Source organism: Canis lupus, chromosome 15, assembly GCF_048164855.1.
Source record: "Canis lupus baileyi chromosome 15, mCanLup2.hap1, whole genome shotgun sequence".
Classification (NCBI taxonomy): domain Eukaryota; kingdom Metazoa; phylum Chordata; class Mammalia; order Carnivora; family Canidae; genus Canis; species Canis lupus.
Window position 1 is genome coordinate 60526538 of NC_132852.1, and position 17524 is coordinate 60544061.

The following is a 17524-nucleotide window of genomic DNA, read 5'->3' on the forward strand; positions in this document are numbered from 1 at the left end:
TCAGTAAAATTGAGCAATCTCTAGCCACAGATGTGGAAAAAATATTTGTAAATCACCTTCCTGGTAAAGGCCGTACATCCAGAATATACAAAGAACTCTTACAACTCAATAATAAAGAGCAAGCCGCTTGATTAAAAAATAGACGATGGATCTGGTTGGATGCTGCTCTAAAAGCAATACACAGACCTTGAGTGAGGCTGCACGGATTCCAGACATCACCTGTCACTATACGGGGCCATGGCATTGAGGTGTGACCAGAGCTTGTCAGAACGACTGGAATGGGGGCACCTGGGTGGCTCAGTTGGTTGAGCATCTGCCTTTGGCTCAGGTCATGATGGCAGGGTCCTGGATCAAGTCCCTCATGGGGCTCCCAGTTCAGAGGGACTCTGCTTCTCCCTCTCCCTCTGCCCCTGCCCCTCATACTCTCTCTTGCTCGTGCATACTCTCTGTTTCAAATAAATAAAATCCTTTTTAAAAAAAGAATGACTGAAATGGGAAAATGGTTTTATACCAATTTCTGGCGAGGATGTGGAGCAGCAGGAGCTCTCATTCACTGCGGGTGGGAATGCGAAATGGCACAGCCGCCTTGGAAGACCATTCAAAGTCTCGGATAACACTAAACAGCCTTACTGAATGATCCAGGAATTGTGCTTCTGGGTAGTTTTCAACAGATTTAAAAAATGATATCCATACAAAGAGCTGCATATGAAGCACCCTTATTCACAGTCACCCCAGTGGGAAGCCATGACGCTGGGCTTCGGTAGGTGAATGGATCCACCAACTGGTCCTTAGTATGGTGGGATGCCACTCGGTGATGAAAAGGAGTGAGCGACCCTACCGGCATGGGTCTGAGCTGGATATTGAGAAGTGAGAGGCTACGTGGTGTTGATTCAATTGATAGGACATTCTGGAAGAGGCCAAAGAGAGAGAGCCGGGGGCCTGGAGGCCTCATCACGACGTGTGCTCAGCACTTGATTCTCCCCTCCTCTGGGAAAGGGCCCCACGGCTGCTGGGAGGACTGGCTGGTTCTGGGCCCATCAGAGAACACAGGAGGTGAGCGTGGAGCACCTGGTGGCACCAGGACAGGAGGTGTCTGAAGAAACAGGACGATGCCGTGGAGACAGAGGAGCCGCACAAAAGACGGGCCCGTGGCCAAAGCTGGGGCAGGTATGGCAACACATCAAATAAGGTAGCAATTGGTTTACAACCCATAGAATAAAATAAATATACATGAATGTGCTATAAATAAATGGAAGACTAGACAAATCTCTCACACAGAAGAATTCAAGGAGATGGAACACAGCTCCCCATCCCTCAAATGTGGGCTGTGCACAGCGCCTTCTCTCCGAGCGCCCAGCATGCAAAGGGGAGAAACCTCGCAGACACGACCTCAGCCCTGTGATCCCGGTGGCCAGGAAAGGAGTCCTGCTGGTGGCACGTGCCCTGGCTCTGATGGCCAGGGGCACTCTTCCTCTGTGGTCTTCCTCTTGAGAGCCCATAACCCCAGTGTAATCGCGGGAGAACATCAAACACTCCCAAGTTTGCAGATTTCTCAGAACTGTAAAAAGATTTCTCAGAACTGTAAAAATCATCCAAAACAAGAGAAAGTTTGAGAAATGGTTACAGCCAAGGAGAGTCTAGGGACACGTGGCAACTGAATGTCATATAGTGTCGGGGGGCGGGGGGAGAGGGGACCTGGAGCAGAAAGGACAGTAATACAAAACTTGATCAACGTTAATTGATAATGATCTGTCGATATTGATTGATCAGCGGAACCATACTAAGATAAGGTGTGGGCTCTAATTTAATGATACACACCACATATAGGTCAATAAATAATATAATCGTATTGCATGTGGTGTAGGGTATATGAGAACTGTGCCATCTTCACACTTTTCTGTAAATCTAACACTATTCTAGAATAAAAAGTCTTTAAAAATGATCTCCTTTTGTAATAATAGTCTCCAAAAATAGAAACCACTCAGATTATTAAATTAATCAAATCAGTCTTGTTTGTTATTCAATATTAGTAATCCATGTTTCACTGAATGGAGAGAAATGAATGTTTGTTTACAAAACCACAATACAGTTATAGATTGCTCCTTTGACTTCCTATTTTTAGTTAATAAATTGAAATCAAATCACTTTTTGTAACCTCCAAAGGACTCAGTGATTACCTGATGAGGAGGAGATTTTAGGCTCTTGTTTTATAAATGAACATGGTGAATCCCTAAGGATTATTTTGATTGGTGGGAATTAAGGTTTCAGCAGTTTAAAAAGGTTTAAAGGGGACCCAAATCAATAGGGGCTTTCTATTTGTGAATAGTTACAACCTCTTATTTATATTGCGTATGTGAGGAAACATTGTCTCCACTAAACACTCAGGGCATTTTGGCACAATTTCACATCTGGATAAAAGTATATTTATCATGATCTCTTGGGGAATGTTAATATCGCATTGCTTAATACCTCTGGGTCCCCTCTTTCTAAAGTATTTTGTGTTCGAATTTAGTAAAACACACAAAGTGGTTGATCACCTAGATGGTTTTTAATTCCTTCTATTTCTGTTAGGTTACTGAGTAATTCCAGATTCACCCCATCCTATCTGATAAATCAGTGCAAGTGACTTGGGTTTGTCTTATGAGTGGTTTTTTTTTTTTTTACAATAAACATAAATAGAAAAGAAGGAAGAGCCAGAGCTAAAAAGCAAATTGAGCTTTAAAATATTGATTTTGCACACATTTTATTTCCCATTTGAATACCAAGGATTCTGCCAATTTTTTTCCTTCTTAATTAGAAAATTAAACCCGAAAGCTCAGCGCTCTGAAAACGAGTGTGTGCGGCACGGAGCTGCGACAACACTGCGCCCGTGTCTCTGTGCACGGCTGTCTCCCTCTGCCAGCCACTTCTCACTCTGCTTGGTTTCCTGGGAGTGCCCAGGGACTCTCCAACTCATGGACAGCAAGGTGGCTGCACTCTGTGATCTTTAACCCTCTGCCTCTGTCCTACCTCGGTTTCCTTGCACTTTCTTCTCTTTCACCCTCAGTGGGAGGGTTTTCACCAAATTGATTGTGAAAGACAGGCTCTCTGCTTGTCTGGTGACTCCTGGAAGATCACTTGTGTGGGCTGTCCTTGCTTTGTCCTGTTGTGTTCGGAAGTCCATCTGTCCTCAGGGGCAGGTTACCCAGTTTTCAAATTTGTAAATGGTTGACTTGGACTGTCCCACATATTTGAGAGCTCCAAGGTAATGTGAACCGCGCCCCCGATATGCGCTTGCCTGTTCTAGGGGCTTGGCCTAAGCAAGCTCACTGGATCCTCACACAGCCCTAGACTCGGCATGGCTCTTGCAGACATGGAAAAGGCACCCAGGTGTGCCCCCGTGGGGTCTGCACACTTACATATGCCCAGCACTGTAGAAGCACTAATCATAGCGTATCTGCTTCCTCCACACATAAGATGCCAGCGGGTTAAACATGCTTCCAGCTGTCATGTATCAAAACAAACATATTTTTATGGCACATTAAAGGAATCATACACCACGATCAAATGAGATCTATTCCAGGGATGCGAAGATGGTTCAACTTCTGCAAATCAGCCAATGTGATCTCAGTAGATGTAGAAGAGGCGTTTGACAAAATGTAATTCCAGTCATGATAAAAACTCAGTGAACGGGGTTTAGAGGGAACATTCCTCAACCTAGTAAAGACATAATGACAAGCTCACAGTCAATATTATACTCAATGGTGAGAAGCTGAAAGCTTTTCCTCTAAGATCAGGAACAGGACAAGGATGCCCACTCTTGCCGCTTCTGTTCAGCAGAGTACTGGAAGTCGTGGCCACAGCAATCAGGCAAGAAAAGGAAATAAACAGCTTCCAAAGTGGAAAGGAAGAAGTAAACTTCTCTCACTGAGCATCATGTCCCTAAGGTCCATCCATGCTGTCAGAAAGGTAGGATTCTCTTCTTTTTAATGGCTGAACAATATTTTAGCCCGAGTGTGTATGTATTACACTTTTAATCCATTCGTCCACCGAAAGATACTTGGGCTGTTTCCATATCTTGGCTACTGTAAATAATGCTGCAATAAACATGGAGGTGTCAATATCTCTTCAAGATAGTGATTTCAGGGGTGTCTGGATGGCTCAGTTGGTTGAGCGTCTGACTCTTGATCTCAGCTCAGGTCTTGATCTCAGGGTCATGAGTTCGAGCCCTGCATTAGGCTGCATGCTGGGCAAGGAGCCTGCTTAAATTGGATATACACCCAGAAGTGGGATTGCTGCAAAAATGGTATTTCTACTTCTGATTTTTTGAGAACCCTCTGTAGTGTTTCCTATAGTGGTTGCACCAACTTACAGTCCCACCAACTGTGCACGAGGGCTCCCTTCTCTCCCAGTCCTCACCGACATTTGTTCTCTGCTGTCCTTCTGATAACAGCCTTTCTAACACAGGTGAGGTGACATCTCATCGTGACTTTGATTTGCATTTCCCCGATGACTAGTGATGTGGAGCATCTTTTCATGCACCTGTTAATTATTTGTAGGTCTACTTTGGGATCATGTCATTTTTTTAAAAAACATCCACTTTTTAATTGGATTATTATTAGTTTTTTGCTCTTGAGCTGTGTGAGTTCCTTATATATTTTGAATACCAACCCCTTACCATGTTTGTGGTTCGCAAATCTTTTTCCTTTGCTGTATTTGCCTTTTCACTGTGTCCATGGTTTCTCTGCTGGGCGGAGCCCTTTAATTCGATGTCCTCCCACTTAGTGAATTTTGCTCTCATTCCTTGTGTTTTTAGTGTCATATGCAAACAATCATTGCCAAGACCAATGCCAAGGAGCTTTCCCCCTATATTTTTCTTTTAGGAATTTTACAGGTTTAAGTGTTATGTTTAAGTCTTTAATCCGTTTCAAGTTAATTTTTGTGAGTGGCCCAGTTTCACCCTCCCCCTGGGCAGGCTCCACAGCCCTCCCAAGGCCTGGATGAACCACCTGCCCAGACTTTCCTCCCCCTCCCTTCTCTTGTTTTCTGCCATCCCTCCCCACTCCTTCCTCCCCTCCTCCTTCCTCCCTCCCCTTCTCCTCATCCTCCTCCTCCTTGCTCCTCCTCCTCCCTTCCCTCCTCCCCACTTCTCTTCCTTCCCTCTTCCTCCCTCCCCTTCCCTCCTCCCCACTTCTCTTCCTTCCCTCTTCCTCCCTCCCCTCCCCTCCTCCCCTCCTCTGGTCTCTCCCCCTCTCTCCCTCTCCCCCTCTCTACCTCTTCCCCTCCCCTCTCTCCTTCTTCTCCCCCTCCCCTGCTCCTCTACTTGGCTGTTCCTACAGATCCCTTAGGACTGCATTCTCCTGGATGCAGCAATCTCACCACTAGGAAATTATCCTGGGGATTCCCAGTGAGACTGGAGGAACTCGACCGCGTGAGGATGTTCACTGCAGCATTTTCTGCAGTTCGGAAAGCATGAGCTCTCAAGGGAAGGCTGGTTAAATCATGAAAATGCCAACAAGCCAAAGTCCTGTGATCCTTAGGGGTGAGGACGGGGGCAGTGTTTGCCGGCACAATCCTGGTGAGATCAGCAGGCGACAGCCCTCTGATGGTTTGGGAATCTGTGTTTCCTGCGTGTCTTTGAGTCTACGAGGGGGGCTGCCCCAGAGAGGGGACTGATCCCCGGTGGGCGGGGGCGGCGGCCTTCTGAGGTTCTCCAGGGAACACAGGTTGCTTTTGTAAAATGAACAGGTTTGGTGGGGGCAGAAGTGCTTCTGGGAACACAGTCCCCACAGGCCTGTGCTGGTGGAAGGCAGAGCTCGACGGGCGAGGAGAGAGGGCCTGTGGGGTCGGAGGTGACATCGGGCCGGGAAGGGAAACAAGAAGTCCTCTGGTTCACACCGGGACACGGATGGCGCTTGAGGAGCAAAAGCGTCTGGGCGGTGGCACCGGGAGTGGGCAGGACAAGCCACCACGTCCAAGTCTCCAAGTAAATGAACAACGTGTGCCCTGTGGTCCCCAGGTGCAGAAGCTGCACGACAGAACACCCGCCTACAGCCAGAACTCCCGGACGGTGCTGGTGCCCCAGGGCATCCAGGCCCCCCTTCCCCGTGTTCCATCCTGTATCCGGTGCGGACTCACCGGCCGCGGCAGGGCTGCTCCTGGGGGGCGCGCAGATGGGGTGCTCTCCGCCCGCAGGGTCCTAATGGCTCAGGGAATACAGGCCTTTCAGAAGGACTGAGAATGCCGCGGGAGGCCGAGGGGGTCTTCACTGGGGGTTCAGGCAGATGGGGAGGCGGGCCCCGCACTCCCTGGGCTTGCTCGGTTGCAAGAGGAGAGGACAAAGTCCTGGAAGATTTTCAAGATTTCCCGAGGAGGAGGGGCTCGGAACAGAGAACTAGATGGGGGCTGTGCCTGGGGGCTTCCTCCGGCTCTGGGGCCCCCACCGGCTCCTCATCCCTCCCGGGCCCTCCACCCTCCCTTCCACTTTGGGTGTGGATTTATCCTCCTGCCTAGCCCCACCCGGCGGGGGCCTACCCGGGCGCAGCCCCCTCGTGGGCCTGTCGGGGTCTCCGCCCCCACTGCCTGTACCTGCTGGAGTTGGCGGCCCCTCTCTGCGTGTCCATCGGGGAGTCACAGCCTTCATGCTTCAAGGTGCTCCGGGCTGTTCCCACTCCGGGCCTTTCCCGGCTGTGGGGGTGCGGCCCACGCTGAGGCCGCTTTGCGGGGCTCCCCCAAGTCTACTGCGCCCAACGTCTCACCCACGTCCCTGGGCGCTCAGAAGCCAGGAAGGTGGACCTCGTCGGGAGGGGCCCTCTCGAGCTGCAGGCTGGGCCATCCCGGTGCCCACCCCATCCGACCGGCCGGAACTGGGCTCCTTATTAGGCCATGGTTGATTCTCGTCAAATCATGGAAACTGGTGTGCGTTTATGGACTCTGTCCCCATCGCTCTGCATCGTGTCCTCCTTCACCAAGGACTCCGGAGGGAGACAGCAGCCCTGCGGCCCGGGGGGCCTAAGCGACTTCATTAGTCACTTCTTTTATTGCCTGGCCATCATTTCTTTGGGGTCACCGTCCTTCCCCACCCCAACATGTGCTCCGTTTGCCGATGTCAGCCTGGAGTTGGGCGCACGCCTTGGGGCTGGCCAGTGAGAGTACCAGGCTCCTTGGCCACAGCGGCCGGCGGAGGGATGAATCGTGACCCATGGCAGGGCCATCACAGCCACCCCCGGGATGCTGCTGGGAGCACTGGGCCGTGCGCTCCTCTCTCCTCCACAGACAGTGGAGCTAGGGACCAAGGAACCAGGGTCTCCCGGGACTGTCCTTGTCAGCAGGGGACGAATGTCACCCCAGGCCACACCCAGCACCCCTGGGCCTGGGAACGCGTGGCCAGGCGCCACAGGCTCCAGTGCGGGGCTCTGCAGCCTCTCTGCCTTAAGCTCCCTCCCTCACTGGGCTCTTCTCTGCTCTGCTCTTGTACAAACCCATTTAAATTCAAGCTTTTTGTGGAATAGCTGCAGTCAACAAGCCCTATTTTAATTTTCCTCAAGTGAAAAAGAAGGCCCAGGGGAAAAGCATTCTATCTGCTTCTGTGCCTTAGTTCAGTGGCTCACACCCCCTGGGCTATGAATGCCCAGACTCAGTGTGTCCTCATGCCGGGGGCCTCACGGGGCCTGCCTGGTTCCAGCTGCCACACTCAGGCGTCGCTTCCTTGCACCGCTGGGCAGGGCCGGGCCTCCCCGGGGTCTGTGCCAGCCACGCACTGGGTCTCAAGTTGGTGATGAAACTGCCTGGTCCTAATGCAGGTGCAGCCTCTGGAAGGAAACCCATTTCCTGCCCTCTCCGACTGGAGCTCCTGCCCCCCTCCCCCTGCCCCGAGCTTCTGCCTCTGTCCCCAGCACCTCGGTGGTCAGCGGTGGACATAATGGGGGGTAGGGTGGGAAGCCATGCCCGAAGTTCCTGCACTTGCATGGGGTCCAGAGGATACTGTCTCTGCCCAACGCCCTGCACCGAGAGGTTTGTCCCCTGGGTCCTGTCATCCCCTGGGCTGGCCCTTGGGGCAGGGTGTATGGTGACCCCATGCCAGATATTTTTTAATTTTAAAGTATTTATTTAAAACTCATGTAAATCCCGAAACTCATTCCGTGGGGTGACCCTCCACTCCACCTCAGCTCCCTTCCATGCCCTCCTGGGTGGGTACTTATGGGTACATCACCCCTTTGAAGTCATTGCCTGGAAGGCAGAAGCTTCCAGCAAACTTGGTGCTTGAGAAGCTCCCTAGCTTGCGGATCTGAGCCTGCCTCTGACCCCACTGCTTGGCCTGTTCTCAAAAAGCCTCCACCTGCCCCTCCAGGCGGGAGCACCTCTGCCTGGCGTATCCCCCCCTCCGTCTCATGTGGCATCGCGGGAGGCCCGGCTTTCCAGAAAGGCCTTCTTTAAACTGAATCCTTCTGTGACACCAGCCGACACAGCAGATTTTTCCGTCTTTGATTTCCTTCTTCACATATTGAGAGCAAATCTTTTAGCTTGGACACTCTCTGAGAGAGAGATTTATTCCTCTGCCTGCTTGTGTTCAAAGCTTCCTTCATAAATTCAACCATTTTTGTCAAACTCTGTAAAAGATTTATCAGTTTCTATTTTCACAGACAGCTCCTCCAACATCTGGTCTACCTCTTATTTTAAGGCACAGGGTCCGAGGCTCCCTCTGAAAGGAGCTCCCCAGAAGATGAGGACTCCCCCGGTGACAGGCCACCAGGACACGTCGGTCCCAGGCCAGAGGACAGCCCAATGCGGGGACTGCACTCTGAGTGGCTCCAAACGCATAATTTCCAATTTCTGCACCATCATCCCGTCGAATGGACGTTGCATATAGTTCATTTAATCAATACCGTATTGTTCAGAATTGATGAGAAATTCTTCAGGTGGGATATTTCATTATCTGACGGAAATCTTCAAGTGCACACTTCCAAACACACCCACGATTGCCCCTGAGGGACACATTTCCAGATCCGGACTCTCTTCGGAGCTGCTGTACAAAGACTCTTGGTACTTTCCTGACACAATTTTGATATCAAATTGCTGTCATGAATTTTGTATCAGTTTCCGCTCCTCAAAGCGCGTGTCAGCTGCTCTCGCACTGGGATTATCCACGCTTTTAATCCTCGCCAATTCAATAGTGAAAGAAATAGCATCTCATTATTGTAATTGGTAGTGTTTCAGGCCCACAACTGAAGGTCAGACATATGGTGGTGATTATCTTCTGGAGTCAACCGTTTAAAATGTCCTCGTTCTAGAGGATTCCATTTTATCATTTGGGGGATTTTTAACAAGCTAACAGAAAATATTGATGTAACGTCATGAACCTTGGCGAGAACGCAGCTCTCTGCTTTGAGTGGTCATTAGGGGGAAGCTCTCCAGCTCGGTGTTTCGCCAAAAATAAGATAAATTGTCCAGGCGGAAAATGGGGACCCCGAAGCAATGAGTGAGGACTTGGTTATTAAAACACGAGCATCCTCTCAGGAATACGGCGTGCGTGAATTCTCTGGTAACCGGGTTGCAAGAAACTCCGTGCTCGCTGCTTGCTCAGCTGATGGGTTTATTTATCCTATTGTTCCGACACTGCTGTTCTGTAATTTTACAGATCACTAATTTCAAAGGCACAATCTCTAAGCAGAATGAAGTGTCTACATTCTTCCAATTAATTAACCAACACGCTTAATCTCACACCGCAGAGCTTTGGAATAGCTACTGTTGACCCAAATTACCACTGCAACTAATGGAACCGGATGTCTACACAACCAACACTTCGCATTGTCAATTAAGTCGGGGCCACAAGGTAAGGAATTCCACACGCCCCCGAGAGCCATCGCCCTGGGCCACCTTCCGTGGGGGACCCTCCCACGAGCGGCCACAGACGCGTCAGCCACGTGCCCTCGGGTTTCCGAAGACCAGATTCCTGGCCGAGCAGCGATATGAGCAGCGGCCCATGTGCCGAGCTCCGGGCTCAGGTGCGTGGTGCGTCCCTTTGTCCCGCTCCAGCCTCCCGGGGGCAGGTGCACATTGGACACGGTCCGCGAGCGTGGGGACTCCGCCCGTGGCCACGGCGTGAACGCCTTCAACACCCCCGCGCAGCCATCGGGCACCACCTCGGGTCGCTGGCCATCGTGTGGCTGGACGGCCGCCCGTCGCCCTCCTCCGTGGGCACCTGAAGGATTCCCGGTGCCGCTGCCTAGGGGTCACGAGTCGTGGGCTTCTTCGTGGTTTGGGGTAATTTTTGTAGAACGAGTTCACAGCACCCAGACCTCAAAGCAGAGGGGGGCCTGGCATCTCCACGTCTGATGCTTCTCGCCACCGTGTCAGGCTCCTGTGAACGTCCTCGTCTGCAAGGTCTTTCCCCCTCGGTTCTTTGGATTAAATCAACCCGGGAGAAACAGGCTGTTTGCTGCCCAGGACCCCCTCGCCCCCACTGCCTGGATCCCGCCCGGTCCCCGTGTTGCTGGCTTCTTTTCCGGAGGCAGAGTCCACTCACTTCCTAGGACTGGCCACGGGCAGGACTGATGTCCTTAGGCCGTGTCCCACGATGCGCCCGCCTTGCCGGAGTTGGAGGAGCTGGCCAGGGGTGTGGACCTCTGCCCCCACGAGGGTTTGCAGACCGTGCTTGGCCTTGGGGGGCCCTCCTCAGCCTCCCTCGGGCCTCCCCTCCCCTGGGCCCGCCTCCTGTGTCTGGCCCTGGGTCCTCTGTCTAGGCTGCCATCGCCCTCTTATCCCCCCACGTGCCCCGGCCCCTCCTGCTTTCCTGGAGCATCACCTTTTTCCTTCCGGGCAGCCCGTCTCAGGGCACCTGCCTGCCAGCGTCCTGTCTTTTGCCTGGTGTCTCAGCTAACGAGGAAGGGAGCCAAAGCCTCTTACCAGGCCCCGGGCTCCAGCCTGGAGGCTTTTCCAGCAAAGCATCAGTGCTCTGCTTGGCCCATGGGCTTCACTGCACAGTGGAGTGGTGCCACCTGACTCTGCCTGCACGTCCTTCCCCCGAGCTGTGCCCCGGGGCTCATCGGAGGGGAGGCAGGGGCCTTGCTCCCCGTCCTGCGAAGACAACATCAGGAGGCTTTGTGGTGTGTGCAGGTGAGGACGGGTGGGTGCATGGCTGGCCTCGTGCGGACACAGAGGTCGAGGCCAGGGGAGGAGGAGGGGCTGCAAACTCCTCCCGGGCCGGGATGCTGTGTTAGGGAACAGCACGGTGCAAGCCGGGGCAGGAAGCACCTGCTGTCTGCTGTGCAGGTGGGGGCAGTGCTTGCCCATCTTCCAGGGCTCCCCCTTAGACAGGGATCCATCCTCTGGGCAGGACAGACCTGGACGGCGGAGAGTCTGTGGTCTTTGGGGTGCTGGGGCCGGGTGCTGGGACCAGACCGCAAAATTGAGATGCGTCAAGAGGAGGGAACCCCAATGCAGGCTTTGCTATAGGGGCTGTGCCCGGCTGAGCTGCAAGAGGACAGAGGGGTGCCGTGCTGAGCAAGGTGGGGGATCTCCCGGGGTTTCTGAAGAGTCAGGACAGGGCAGGCTTGGGAGCTGACCCCAGTGCCTCCCACTCCTCTAGCCTGTGTCACCGAGGTCACCGGTCCATGAGACCAGAGCTGCCAGGCTCCCCCTGACGTCAGGGACCTGGTGCGGCAGAGTGGGAGAGAGGAGGGTCCTGGCCATCTCTGGACTCCTGAAGCATCTGCCCACAGCGGGCAGCTCCTGGGAGATGGAGGCCCTCCCGGCCCCAAGGAGAGGACAGAGGGCCGTGCACGTGTGTGGTCTGTGCACACTTGGGAGGAATGACGCCCTGTCCTCGTCTGCTGCCAGGACCTAACTAAGGAGGAATAGGAGCCGGGCCCCTCAGCCCAGTGTGAGCTTCCCCGGAGTTTCCAGTTTGAGGGACGCCCCCGCCCCCGCCCGCCCCACTGCCCTTCCTCTGTCCCTCCCTCCCTTCCAAGGAAACGTTTCCAACCTACTGAAAAGCATGGAGAATAACGTCCTAACCGCCACCTCACAGCCACCGTCCATGTGTAACAAATATAGGTTTTGATCTTATTTGCTTTACATTTTAAAAAGTTCACATCAAGAAGTCATCACGGACACAGTGGAAGCGATGACGCATCTGAGCCCAAACAGGACTCTGGTCTCGCCGTGTGAGTCCTCAAGGCGGAATCAGAAAATAATCACACCGTTTCCGATTAATTTTGCCACGTGCCAGCGGGAAGCTCAAGAACAGTTGTCAGAATAAAGGAGAGTCACCTGATGGGGTACGACCCACCACGCGGGTTCCGGCCTTGGGTCTGAGGAGAGGAGCTCCGTCCCCAAACCGAGCGGGAGCCGGACACTGTGTATTAATCCAGTTCAGCCATATGATCCGGGATGCCCGCCCCCCAGGACTTTGCCTAAAGATCCATGAAGCCCCCCCCCGACTCCGCCTAAACGGAAGCCTTCGGATCAATGGAAGGTGTTGTTTCCAGTGGGAAAAGACCAGCCAGTCACTGGTGACGTGTTTCCGAAGCCCGTGTTTGTCGAGGAAAGTGCGTCCAGCCCATAGACGAAGTCTCCAAATTCCATGATATGAAAAGAAACAGCTCAATAAAAACCGGGGAAAACATGTGTGGGATCGGCCGCAGAAGGACGGCACGTGGCTGTGAGGACACTGCCCACCCCGTCCATTGCCAGGGAAATCCAGGTGAGAAGCACCCTGAGAGGCCCGGTTTTCATCCCCTCGTTCCTGGCGGGGTTGGTGGGTCGAGTGCCGACGTCAGGATGTTTGGTTTAGTTTTGTGTAGGGGAGCCTTGATTGGGGTGGCCGTAAATTCACAGGGAGGCCGGGAGCAGGTGGCAGGGGGCCCCGTCCCCGCGGCCACCTCCCCGGGGCCGACAGCGCCGCTGCCCCCACTACAGCCGAGAAGCCAGCGCTGAGCCATCCTCGCCGCCGGGCAAGGCCCGGGCTTCATTTCCATCCCCGGGTGTTCGCTCGTGGCCCTTTTCTGTCCCAGGCTTGAGCCCCGGGCAAGCACAGGACACTCAGCCACCCCGCCGCCGCCTCTTCCTCCTCCTGTGTCTCTGGGTGAGATGGTTTCTCAGGTCTTGCCCGTGTGCGGCGACCTGGACATCCGCAGTGTCCTGCATTGCACGTCTGTCCTGCAACTTCACGCGCGGGGAGGAAGGAGCACGAGAGAAGTGTCGCCGTCGTCACGTGGTGCCAAGGGTGTCAGCTGCCCCCAAGGCTCCCCAGTGGGACTGTGGCCATGATCACCTGGCTGGGGTGGTGCTTGCCAGCATCTCCCCGAGAAGGGACTGTCGCCCGCCCCGCCCAGCCTGTGCTCCGAGAAGGAAGGCACCGGTGCATTCGCGCCTCCCGGGGTGGGCGGTGCTGTTTCAGTGCCTGGGGGACGGGCTCCCCGTGGGGACACCTGTCCTGTCTCTCCCGCCCCCTCATCATCCAATCAGACCCCAGCAAGGACTTGGGGGCACTCACATCATATTTATGTGGACAGTGTGTAAGGTCTTATCCTACGGAATGGACCGGGCTGACCGCACTAGTCCGGTTTCTGGAGCCCCTCCGGGTGGCTCCCGTGTCACATGGGTGAGACCACCCTCATTCCCTGTGCTTTAGGGTGCGAGATCCGCTGGACTGTCGTTCTCACTCCGGCCCCCGTCCCAGAATGAGACTGCCTCCGGGCCCAGGTCTGGGTGTGGGGTTCGCTCCCGGCTGCAGGGGTGCAGCTGCCCCCAGGTCTTCTCGGCGAGGGGGCTGTGAAGCCGGGGCGCCCTCACCCATGCGTCCGCCTAGTCATCACAGAGCTCACGCAGGCGTGTAATTAAGCCTCCAGCTTCTATCCGGGACCATGCAGTTCGCGCTGTCTCCTCGGCTTCCCTGACACGTGGCTCACTCGGTGGCACGTGTTCCGCAAAGATGCGCGGTACCTTCGGACCTGTCCCACCGAGCCTGAGGACAGCGTGGCTGAGCGGAGCGCAGCGGCCAGTGCTTCCCTCCTGGAGTCCCGCAGACTCCGCGGCTCCCGGGGCTCTCTCGGTGGGGGCCTGCGCCTGCCCCGATGGCATCGAGGTGACGTCTGCGGTCCTGTCCTGCTCTCCGTCCCGGGGAAAGCACACCCGAGCCGTGATGCAGCGTCATACACCCATGGCCCTGTGGCCCGGCCTCCAGCTGCTGCAGGGGCCTGCGCGGACTCTGGGCCGCAGGACGCATGAACAGCCCAGGCAGAGGCGGGGCCACCTCCCTTCTCCGCCTTGAGCTGGTGGCTCTGAACGGCACGTGGTGTGGGCGCGGGGCCGTGTGACAGTCCCCCCGCTCCCGAAGCAGAGGACGGCAGGCCTGGGCCAAGCTGGGGGGCACGTGGCGTGCCAGGTCACTGTGTCCACGGCAGACACCGTGGAGGTAAGGCAACAGTGGCTTAGGGCCGGGACATGGGCACAAGGGGAGTGGGGGCGGGAACTGAGGTGCAGGCGAAGCTGGGACGATGGCTTGTCCCTCCTAAGCCCAGGTGCGGGGTGCACCGGGGAAATCCCAGTGGGCAGGTGCTTTGGCTCTTCCCACCTGGGATCCATCCCCGGAGACCCCTACTCTGTGTGCCTGCAGCACCCCAGGTCGCTGAGCCGCGGCCCCCAGCCCCAGCTGCTCTGGGTGCACCTCTGTGGGCAGGTCCCGAGGGTCAGGCACGTCCCGGGAAGCTGAGAAGGGGCAGGGTCAGCACCTGGGGGCTCCCCCGTCTCTGACCCGCCCGTAGGCCTCACCAGCCCACGCTGCCGAGAGGCGCCCCGGCCGCCCAGCCCGCAGTGGCTGCCCTGCAGAGAGCTCGGGCCGGGGCCATGGAAGCTCCTGCGCACGGTTTCCCTGGGGTCCAGGGACGGGGTTGGGTCAGAGCAGGATTCAATCCCTTCCCTTCCAGGAGGGTTCTCCATCCCAACAAATGTCCGGGGGTGTCTGGGGACAGGGACCGTCTCTGTCGGCTGCCAGCAGCTAAGACCCCAGCCCCGAAGGACAGGTCGGGGAGCGGGGTGATGACCCCCCTGGGCAGGATCGAGCCCCCGGGCTGACCCGGTGGACGCTCCCACTTCTCACCATCTGGATCTGTGGGCGGGGGCCTGCTGGCGTGGAGAGTGCGCAGGAGGAAGCCGGAGGGCAGCGAGCCAGAGGCTGGTTGTCGCCCGGCCACCAGGAGTGACTCAGTCAGCCTGAGTCGGGCCCCTTGCAAGCAGGACCTGGTCACGTCCACACCCGCCGCTGACCTGGCCCGGAAGCTGATGACCTCGCTGACCTGCCCTGAAGTACAGAGCAGTCAGGTCATGGGCATCATTTTGGCAGACTGGAACGTTCCAGCCACATGACCTCGTGCCGTCCTCACAGGGGCAGACCCGTGTGGGCACCAGGACAATGGGAGGTCACCAGGGGCCCATGGGGCCATCAGTGTGACAGTCTGCACTCCCGTGATGGGGCCATGCCAGGGTGCTGCCCGTCGGGAGGGGCAGGCTTCACTGGCAGGGCAGGTAACCAAGGCCGGCCTCCCTGCCCGGGTGACCTCTGTGACTTCCCTTGTTCTGAGCTTCCAGGGCTGACCCTTGGACCCTTGCACGACCACACGGCCCGTCCTTTCAGAGGGGATGGATAGTAGGGTCGCAGCCGGGGTCCACGGGGCTGGCGGTTCAGGCTCAGATCTGAGCCCCACGCCCCGAGCTGTGCACACCTCCTGCCACTCATCGGCGCTGGCGCAGCAATGTCCTTCCCCGCCCATGTCTCCGGACCCCCGTCACGTGGGCCACGCTGTTGCCATCAGGACAACAGGTGCTTAGGAAGGCGCCAGGTGCAGAGCACGTGCCCCGTGCATTTTGGCTGCCGTGTGCTGCACAGGGCCGCGCCCTTGAAGGCCGGCTGGGCATGTCTGCGAGACAGCGGGTGGAGCTCACAGCGGTCCTGAAGGTCCCTTATCGACCCGCTTCCCGGGATGGGGGTGTCTACGGGGGTCCCTGTGCTGCTGTCCCCTCTGCTCCTGACAACGTTTCCCGTTCCCACCATGGATTCCATCCCCGAGTCGGAGGGTGGGGGGTGCAGAGTCCTGGTCCTCCCAGAGGACCCTCCCATGGATGACTTCCCTGTGCACCTGGAAGTGGGGACTCAGACCCCAGGACGGGAGCGGGTGTGAGGCCTGGTGCTGGCCAGGCACCCCCTCCCATCGGTCTCAGACTCTCAGACACCCCTGGTGGCAGACAGTCCCCGGCACGGACACTGCGGCTCCTGGACACAGGGGGCGTCACCGTCCATCATTCCTTCATCCACTCAGTGAGCCTGCATTGCACAGGGCCGTGTGGCAGGCACGGTGCTGGATGGGGGCAGGCCGACCCCTGTTCCACGGATTGCACGTTCTAAAGGGCAGAGGGAGACGCCAGAGGCACGTGGTGTCAGGTGCCCGACATGGCAGTAGGCAGAGCAGGATAAGATGACGGCAGGCAGGAGCCGGAGAGGGAGAAGGGGCAGAAAGAGAGGGCGGTCCGGGGCCAGCAGAACCCCAGAAGGCCGCATCCCCGCCGCTCGGCCTGCAGGGAGGGTGGGGGGGCCACAGGGCAGGCGCAGGGAGCTCAGGTCAGGCGGGGCTGATCTGCAGACTGAGCTGGAGCCGCTGCAGGGTTTGGGGCGCAGGAACCACGGGGTCCCGGGGAGCTGGCAAGTGGGCGGCTGGACTGCAGGAGCACTTGAGTGCTGCAGCGGGTGCACTGCAGGCACACGTGGCTTGCTGGCACATCACACGTCGGGTGTGAATAAACGGGGTGCCACGTTCCTCTATGCAGCTCTGACCCCGAGGCCCCTGCTGAGCTGCCCTTTGGGGGTGAGCATGTCTGCAGGGGGTGGGCGTGGAGGGCTGAGATCCACACGGATGAGCATCCACATCCACGGTGTGTTTCACACTTGCAGTGTAGACAGCGCACAGGCTGCTGCGGCTGAAGGTGGGAGAGTCAGGATCTGGGGAGGGCTGGGCGCTGACTTCAGGGGGTGGGTCAGAGGAATGGGGTGCAGGCGGCGGCTCACCTAACCAAGAGGCGGAGCCTCATCCCTGGTCACCGCTCTGGACGCCTGCTGTTCCCGGAGCGGGACGGAGGCGGGAACGGACTCCGGACGTCCCGAGCCTGTGGGGGGCCTGCGGGGAGGGGGGGGGGCTGACGCACAGGTCATGCTCCAGGTTGCACACACGTGGGTGAGCCTCACGGTTCACACAATTAGCTGCCAGGCTTGCTCCCAGCTGCTGGCGGAGCAGAGTCCGCTGGCGCCCACGGGGAGGGTGGACACGCTGTCCACCGCCGCGCTGCTCCTTCTGCAATGACCTATGCAGGCGGATGTGGGTCGCTCACAGCTGCTCAGGGTGACGAGGAGCCACCGCTGGAAAGACATACGCGGCCCAGCGCTGTCTGCGCCCGGCAGTTGCGGCCTTGTCCTCCGTCTGGGGATCGGCCGCTCTGGAGGACAGCGCCGCATGGACAGCGCGCTGTTGGGCCGAGCAGCGACCGCCTCCTGCGT

At 56.7% G+C, this 17524-nt stretch overlaps 1 long non-coding RNA gene across 1 annotated transcript in view; it reads left to right on the top strand.

Annotated features, from left to right (window-relative positions):
- The window catches only part of LOC140605334 (uncharacterized), a 28271-nt gene extending 18435 nt beyond the window's left edge, over positions 1-9836 (top strand). The window contains exons 4-5 of the long non-coding RNA XR_012008043.1: positions 3820-3948; positions 9708-9836. This is a non-coding gene — a long non-coding RNA (uncharacterized lncRNA). The remainder of the gene's footprint in view (positions 1-3819; positions 3949-9707) is intronic.
- The last annotated feature ends 7688 nt before the right edge of the window (positions 9837-17524 follow it).